An 8,929-nucleotide genomic window follows, 5' to 3' on the forward strand; every position below is an offset into this window, starting at 1 on the left:
AAATCGTCTCGGTTCGTCACAGGCGAGGTGTCGCGGTAGGTTTGTCGTGGCCGGCGGTCGTTGGTGGCGGTGTAGTAAGCAGTCGTCTGCAGCCTGCAGGGCCGCCGCGGGCCTCTGAGGCTCTCCACGGCAGCCCGTTCCGTCCGCAGATGGCCCACAGGCCGGGCCGGGCCGGGCTCATTTGGCGGCCATCTGCCCACAGCTCCGTTTACCTCTGTGTGTGCGGGGCGGTGCCGGCGCCGCGGGCCCTGCCGTCCGCTCTGCAGCCGCCGCCGCCGATCTGCAGAATCAATAAAACGCCGCCAGCCGGGTGGCACGGAAGTAGTTCGGGCCGCGCAGGCCAGATCTGGGAGCCGATATAAACGGATCGCCGCTAAAATACGCCCCGACCACCGCCGAACGGCCGGCCTCAGCACCACCTGTCTTACCCAGCGCCCACGCTGCAGGCTCTTCCTGGTTCTATTTTTGTTTGAACAAAATATACCTCCGCTCGTCAGTGCTTCTGCTCACGACTCAATTCCATGGCGATGCGATGAATGAGAGATCATTCTGGATACTAACTGTCCCCGTTAGTTTTAGTGAAAACGTTATTCAGAACAAAAAAGCACACGAAACAAAAAAAACGGCTATAAATTATTTGAAATAGGTAAAGATAACGTTACATCATGTTAACAAATGTTTTAAGGCTCGATAATAATAAAGTGGTCGCCCTTCCACCGTCATTAATTAGGGAAATACCCGTTCCGCCGTCCCTCCATCGACTGCCTGGGAGACCGCTGTGATGGTCGTCCATGCGGCGCGCTCCGCCGCCTCAGTCATTAATCATAATCGTCAGAAACGGACGGACGGCCTGCTTGACAGTGGCGGGACCATAAACTAAATACTAACGAGGAATACATAGTTGGACGACGATAAATCAGGGAGAGACAGGCCGCCGGCCGGACTCGGCTACATCAAAATCCCGGTGCCGGCACACCGCCGACCGCCGGAATGACGCAGGGAGGACCCAGACATGGACGCACCGCTGGGATAAAAATGCCGGCAAGGATCGTGATGGAGATGTCATGGGAATATCCATGGATTCAGGCAGCGTTCGACATAATACCCGCAACATTTGTTTATGGCCGTTCGCACGTCTGTTGCGCGAACTACTGCTCCAAAGACAGCTGAAACTTAACCCGCTCTCAGTCAGTCGCAGTCTTCCATGATGCTCACCACTCCAAGCACACAAAGCATCGGCATTCCTTACCAAGCATAAAACCAAGTTACACCGAGTTCAGAGACCAGTGGCAGCGCGACGTGACCCGCCTAACGAGCTGATTAGTGCCCCGAGTCCGGCTGCAGCTGCTGCAGCTCTGCCGGCTGTGCCAGCTCCCAGACCGTCTCTATGAGCTGTGGCGCTCGGCCGGCGAGCTGTCCCCCTTCATCACCGGAGGGGGCGCCCCGAACTGACGGCAGCAGCCGCGCTAACGACCGGCAGACCCATCCCCAGCGGTACCCCAGCGGCGAGCCGACCAACCTCCGAGCGACCGGCCCCAGAACTCACCGCTGACGACCCTATTACGGCCGCGCGACGGCCCTCCACGCGGGGGGCCGGCCGAGCAGCGGTCACCGGGCACCAAACGACAGCCAGCTCACCAAGGTAGCTCACCGTGCGCCAAGTACGGACTTTGACGAGTATTCGGACTCAGCCAGCGGCAGCTGTGCCGTCAGTACTCACCTGTAACAAAAAGAAACACAGCGTGAGGCGAGGTGAGACGGAACGCGCGGGGCGCTCGGGTCGGTCAGGGGTCACGGGGAGCGGTCGGCCACACCTGGCGAGCCGTCCGTCACCGTGCACGGTCCGCAGCGATGACAGCCGGGATTATCAGCGGGCAGGATGACAGGCCGGACCGCCGGATGACGGTCGGACGGCAGGACACTGGCAGCGGAGGACAGCGATCAGAGGATTTGTCCGACATGGGACCGGGAGCATTGATGTGTCGCTCATACAGCTACGGAAGATGTTCAGCGGCTGATACTGCGACAATGGCACACCTCCCAACCGATTCACAACACACAGCACGCGAAACGGGAGTCAATTCATGGCACGTACATTCATCAAAATGTTTCATATGAACATATCTGCAATCGTCTACCATCCATAAAACGTCCATGCATAAACTTCCTCCGTCCCAGCTCAGACAGTGGGTATTCTAACATGCAAACATCCTCATTACTGGGATCCCATCAGCCTGTCCCAATGGTAGGGATGTCCGCCGACTGACCCCGCTCAATGGGACCCGATCAGGTCAGTCAATGAAGTGTTCAGTTCAGTTCAGTTATTTTGTCTCGGCCTGCCGCCTCAATGAAGTGTGACCTGTTTACGGAAGAGCATTACGTACCCAGCTGATACGGTAGACGCATTTGTAATACGGTAGACAAAGTAATGTGATTTTCAGGAACGTGACCAGATGAAAACCAGATGAATGATAAAGTTATAATATTTACTCTGCAGCTATGGGTCCAGCATTTTGCAGGCGAAATATCTAGATAATCATCAAAATGTCTTGCATGAACTGCTCCTTAACTTTTATATTTTTATATTGAGTTTTGACTTTGCACGATCCCCGGGTACATCGGGAAAGATATGTAACATATTGCTTCTATTATACTCTAATAAATCGACATCAGCAGGTATTAGTGAGCAATTGGCGCGATCGGCTCGATGCGGCGCACCTCGGCGGCTCACCGGTCTGTGGCGGCGGCTCCAGTAATGAGCCGACCACCGAGTGATTACGTCTCAATCGGAGGCCCCGTGCCGACAAAGGGCTTCTATAAGCGGCCGGCCACGAGCGGAGCTGATCGATCGCCGGTGCGCACCGATCGGCATGTGGAGCCGCAGGAGCGGCCGGCCGGCACACGTCTTCACCCGGTGACCGGTCAGCGGTCCGGCCACGCCCGCGCCGGGTCATACTGAACCCACCGACCGGCGGGGTCAGACCGGAACCAGACAGCCACAGCGTCACACCGACGAGCCCAAGAGGTCACACTTAACCTGAGAAGTCACAACTGGACCCGAAACGTTACGCTGGTCCCCAAGGAGAGACACATCGTCGTGACATAACCCACAGGCTAGCCGTAGCTGCGGCGGAATCGAGCCACTTCCCGACAAAGTAAGGAGCCGTACCCATTGGATTAGAGATCCAATGAGTGGCAGTGATTTGTCTATCATTAAGTAGCCGGCTGTCATCGACAGGGTCCATGATGGCTAACGGTGGTCAGGTTTGGTTTGGGATGGAGAGGGCAGGGTTCGAAGCAGAAAGAAGGCTCATAATAAGCCAGGACTTTAAGGCCAGTTCACAAAATCGTTTGGAACCGAACGAGAGAAATTGTGATAATAGATAGGGGGAGAGACAGAACAAAGAGCAGGAAAGTTGAAAGGACCGAAAAAACGGGGAACGAACAGAGACAAGCGAAACTGAGACGGGTAACCGTCTCCAAACCGAGCTATCCCACCCAGCCACGCCACCGACCGGTGCCGGCCTCCCCGGCTTTAAATCATCCTTGGGCCAGCGTCGGACGTTAGCTGGCGTCACAGAGTAGGATTAGCCGGGGCAAGGAGAGCTGATCCGAAGGGAGGGAGGGAGGGTGCGGCCTGGTATACAGCCGGCGACGGACGGAGGGGATATCAGTGCAGGCAAAATGGCGAGCGATGGCTGCTCAGAGACTGGTGAGGAGATCCCTGATGTAGCGCTGGGACTGGTGATGACAGAGACATAGTCTAAGTGGGCCATACCGACCCGGTCTAAAGTCACCCACGGCTCGGCCAATGTCCGCGAAATATGACACATTTCACCAGAGCACCGTGCCGCGGACCCGCCTAACAAAGTAGTTGGTCATGCCGCGCCAGATCAGGAAATCGGTTATGAACATATCCAAGCTGATAACCAGCACAGGCACCAGAACTCTATACCAAAACAAGTTCCCAACCACAGGTCAGTGACTCGGCACACGACATTCACGTGTGTTCCTTCACAGCCCTTCATGGACTCGAATCGGAGCTACTTGGGTCCTACCACTACTGTCAGTGTCCCTCGGCGCCGTTAGGGTTGAGTGCTAGCCGACCTCTGGCTTCCAGTTCCCAGCCTTGTAGGCCGAGGCAGCACTGTGTGGGGGTGAGGTCAACCCACCCACAGTCTGCAGGAAGCGCCTCACGGGGCAGAGACAGTTCTCAGGCCCCTCGGGAAGCGGCAGTCCGTTCATCAAGGGTGAACAGCCCTCCCAGCCAGCAGAGTGATAGTCGGTGGTTGGAAATGTGACAAGGTCATCACCTGTACAGGCGCGATGAGTGGTGACTGATGCAACAATACGCCCCTGTCATTTGTACAGACAATACGCGATCCTTGGTATGGAGATTATGGCTCATGGAGGGCTAAACCACTACCGGCCAGTACCGCTATACGACTTTGTAAGCAGCATTGTCTTTATGTCAAAAGGGCTTGCCGTGAATGGTTGCCAAATATGAGTTAAGAGCATTTATATCTTGGTGTAGGTATAATAAGCCGCACGTAACATGAGAGGAACAACACCTCATCTGCTTTGCATGTTAAGCAGCATAATCTCCAGAGTGTATTGGGCTGTAGACACAGTATAAGCTACCACACATTTCCTTCTAAGGGCTCCCAGGCCTGTTAGAAACCAATACTGATAGAGACATTCTCCGTAGCTGTCAGGCGATATCAGACATAATACCTGACTCACAGGCTCTTTCACAAGATTTATATTCCTGAAAAAGCTTGCTTACAAAAATATATTTCAGTGAAAGGTTTGAAACCTCACCTATCGTTAGCCACAAGCCGATAGATTGCAAATGAGCTGTGAAGCGTGCTGGCAAGTCTGCCGGACCGGCTGCAGCTCATGACTTATGGGCTGATGGCAGGCAGGGTATATTGACTTACAGGGTATGGTCATTTGGCAGCCCAGGATTTGTGACGGATAATGCGCAGCAAAGACATCTCTGGCGCATGCTTTTAGCATGAGGATACTTTTTACAATATATGACGTATTTATTATTTTATTACAGTTTTGTGATGATTTTTGTATGTTTTTTTTTTGTTTTTTCACCTTGATATAATTATATGTTCTTATTTATAAATGATTTATGTTTTTGTCAATGCTGTGGATATCTTTTTAAAAAAATTTACGTCATCAAGGGTTGAGTGAAACAATTTACTACTTTCACGTAAACTTGACCTTGTTGGTAATGGGAAAAATGTAATGTAAACATATATCAGTCTCTGTGCTAATGCTGATTTGCGGTAAAAGCTAGTTAATTCTTTGAATTGTAGTGGAGTTTTTGGTTCAGTAGGTACGATATATATATTAACCACCCGCTGAAATTCAATGCAAGCAATTTTGAGCTGACATTTCTGCATCATTTGCGCTGAAAGCTGGGGTCGTGCTGTGAAACGTCAAAGAACTCGCCTGTTCAACTCACCTGTTTGGGGTTCCCTACCTTTAAGAGTACAACATATAGGCGCAAATGTAAGCCCCAATAAAACAAGCCCCTGGCCGGAAGTTCAGACCCTCTTCAGACCCGCTCGCAGGATGAGTCTGCTGCTAGATTTACCAGCGTGCTGAAAAATTTGGTGACCACCATTCGCAGTAAAATTCTGCTGCAGGCGTGTGCCGAAAAATTCAGCGACCACCATGCGCTGAATTCGGTGCATGCGAAATTACGCCAGGCTGAGACTTGTGCTGAAATTTTTGGCGCAATCCTGCCATTACGCCGAACATATTTGTCATGTGTATTTTTTTCAGTCTGGGCGTGGCCCAGCCAGAGAAGCTCTGCGCTCCAAGGTCCTGTGGTGGTGAGCGTCTCGCCTCACCAGAGGTGGACTGGCGATGGATCCCAAGATGCCAGCTTTCAAACAAGGTCGCAGAATCAATGCGTAAGTATGTACATTTACCTTTCCAGACTTAGCTCTGCCTTAATAATGCTGTGATTGTTTGGAAGATTAATAAATCTTGCATGCTTTGTATACAGGATGACTAGACCATTAGGCAAAACATTTTACCTGCATTTAAATCGCGCTAGTGAGTAGTGACCAATATGCATGTTGCTTTCTTGTCCATAAACTAATTTTTCGGAAGCATTGATTCAATGCAACTCGAATAGAAATATGTACAGTTACACATAAGCAAATACCATTTTACTTATTAAATTTAGAGTTGCTCAGTGATTGCACAGTTTCTGAAAGAAAGATGGGTATCATGATGCCTGTTGTTCTCGATTATTTGTTTTATAGGGGTGCTGCAGCGTCGACAGGCTCATGATACTTACTACCCTTTTATTATGCCCTTTGTCCACGCCATTGACAGTATTGTTCTGCAAGAAAAAGTATAAATTAAGTGTTTTTGCTGGATAAAGGGTGGGATTTATTTGTTTGTTTCTTTTTGTAACTACACGCTCCGCGGCTGAACCTCTACCTGTATGGAGTGTGCCGTGTCATGCTGCGCCGCATAAAAACGCATTATGTTATGCCGTCCTAATTGCCTCGCATCGTATCCTTTAAAGACAATAATTTAAGCGTGAACGTAACGTGAAAGGCCACAACATCGAGAAACTCCGACACATTTTTTCCCTATTTGTTGTCAGGTCTCCGGAATGGCGCGACAGAAAATCCGGCCCGCCTACGAGCTGCTGTCCGCTTCGTGCGGTCTGGCCGCACAGACGTACTCGGTACATGCCCGGAAAGGAGAAAGAGACAGCCTTCCTCTTCACCATTGACAGCGGCATGGACGTCCTCAACAGCGGCCATCCGAGGGACGCCAAAACACTGCGGAGAGGCTGCTCCGGCACTCCCGGGCAGGAGGACGCCCTCTCTAAGCTGGTGGAAGAGGTGGAGGGACTGCGCGTCGGCTCAGCTGGTCACCTCCTCCCGTTCCAGAAGGGCCTGGTAGTGACAGTGAAGGTGGAGCGGGGTCTGCTCGCTGACGTGCAGCAGCGTTTTGGCCCGGACTGCTAACTGCTGCTCCGCCGGCGCCACGTCACCCAGAACCGGCTTTAGGGCTCGTTCAGCCACATCCGCGGCTCTGGCGGCGGAAGCCCCAACCCCACGACGACAGAGATGAAGGGGCGCCTCCGCCTGTTCACTCTGATCCAGCTTGCGCGTTCACGGGCCCACGGCGTGCAGATTAAGAGGCGCTCACCCGCGGCGCTCCCGGTACCAGCGGCGGAGGCGGAGGCGGGGGCAGAGCCGGAGGCAGACGAGGGCCAAGCCGACCAGGCGCAGATGGTGTGCTGGAGGCGGTATGCCCTGAGCCGCCCCAAGAAGTTCCTGAGGGGACGGAGAGCCTGGGGCCCGTTCCTGACGAGCCAGCCCCGGACGCAGAGGAGGAGGCGGAGCAGGAGAGGGCGCAGCTACTGCGGGAGGCCGAGACAGTGCATAATGCATATACCGCCTGCGCCCTCAGCGGCGCTGGACGCTGAGACTGGTGTGAGACAGATGCGCCATTGCACTTGAAAGTGCAATGGCGCATCTGGCCGGCTACATCGCCAGAAAATGTGACCCCAGCTTCGGCGCGCTGGCGATGGCATCTGAGGACGCGCCAGTTCAGACGCTCTGGACTCGACTGCGCAGCGCGGCCGGCGGACTCACGATCCCCTCCCAGCCCTGCCTAGACCTGTTTAATCAGCTCGAGGCGGAGTTCATATATGTTTCACGTGTTCGCTGAAGTGTCTTGAAAATGCTCAAATGTGTGCCATTCGTGATTTGCCTGATGATGCAGTACAAGTACTGTGAAACGCGTTGCAGTTAATGTAGCTGATGATATTTAAATGCAGTCTACATCCATATCGTGCTCAAATAATGTAGGGCATAAGCTACCCTGAGGTAGGCTTTGAATTCACCGAATTTTCCACTCGACCGTTCAGATGGAAATCAACTTGAGTACCGTGGTATGCTGAGTATGTTTTCGTAGTGTTACATAGCGTACCATCGGACAGAATGGAGCTATGCTGCTGTGACATTCATTGAACTTCCCGTTTGATATTAGTTGCATACTGTGCATGTGTGCACTTTCACATATCGTGTTATCTGAAATTGAATCGACCTATGCCGCTGTGCCGCTGCCTGGGTTGCCGGCGACAGCGGCGGGGCGCATCTGATCGGCACAATGTTACAGATCACGATCCGTCCTGTCTGGAGGTAGTCGGACCGGTGTTTGTCTAGCCAGATGTACTCCATCGTATCACTGATGTTCATCTGTAAGGCTGTGCTCTTGCCTAATGCTGCTTCCATCCATTCAGTCAGTTTTGAATTGTAATAGAGGAAGCCAGATGTCATAGATGTCTTCGTTTAAGGGATTGTTTCCGCATGTCATGCATCGGAAATACAATCAAAATAGAATTAATTGATGATCAGCTATGCAACCGCAAATCAGCAGCATCGAATCTATGTACAGCATTGTTATGCACTTCTACAACCGAAGTGATCCGACGAAACACCAGCGACCATCAGCCAAAAGATAACTTATATGCCCTGGAACCACAAGTGTTTGCTAATTCGATGCACATGAATACCGCGACTTTTCATGGAAATCAACAGCTATTATCACCGGTAACCAAAAACGTTATTGCCAGACATTCATTTCAATGATAGCAACACAGCAACGCTAGTCAATGGGATGTAGAACTTCTTTCGTTGGCATATTTTGCATACTTCTCTACTGTTCTTCAGTAAAACTGACCCGGGATGCATAAGGTAATCCATTTAGCTTTCAAATGACATTAGAAGTTTTGATTTGAGTTTCATAGTTCCTGAGATAATGCGGCTAGAAAAATGGCTAAAATCAGGGATTTTCCCATAGCTCAACACTAGTGAAGGAAAAACTTCAAGCTCTGGTGACGTCACGTGAGGAGGAAGCTGCCAATAACAATGACCGG

General features: G+C 51.9%; 1 long non-coding RNA gene across 1 annotated transcript; it reads left to right on the forward strand.

The window, feature by feature from the left end:
- Positions 1-5,282: 5,282 nt before the first annotated feature.
- On the forward strand, positions 5,283-8,531 carry LOC122393988. The gene is made up of 3 exons (XR_006258782.1): positions 5,283-5,350; positions 5,803-5,933; positions 6,641-8,531. It is a non-coding gene; the product is annotated as an uncharacterized LOC122393988 (long non-coding RNA).
- Positions 8,532-8,929: the final 398 nt, after the last annotated feature.

Source organism: Amphibalanus amphitrite, unplaced genomic scaffold (assembly GCF_019059575.1).
Source record: "Amphibalanus amphitrite isolate SeventyFive unplaced genomic scaffold, NRLGWU_Aamphi_draft 000025F_arrow, whole genome shotgun sequence".
Classification (NCBI taxonomy): domain Eukaryota; kingdom Metazoa; phylum Arthropoda; class Thecostraca; order Balanomorpha; family Balanidae; genus Amphibalanus; species Amphibalanus amphitrite.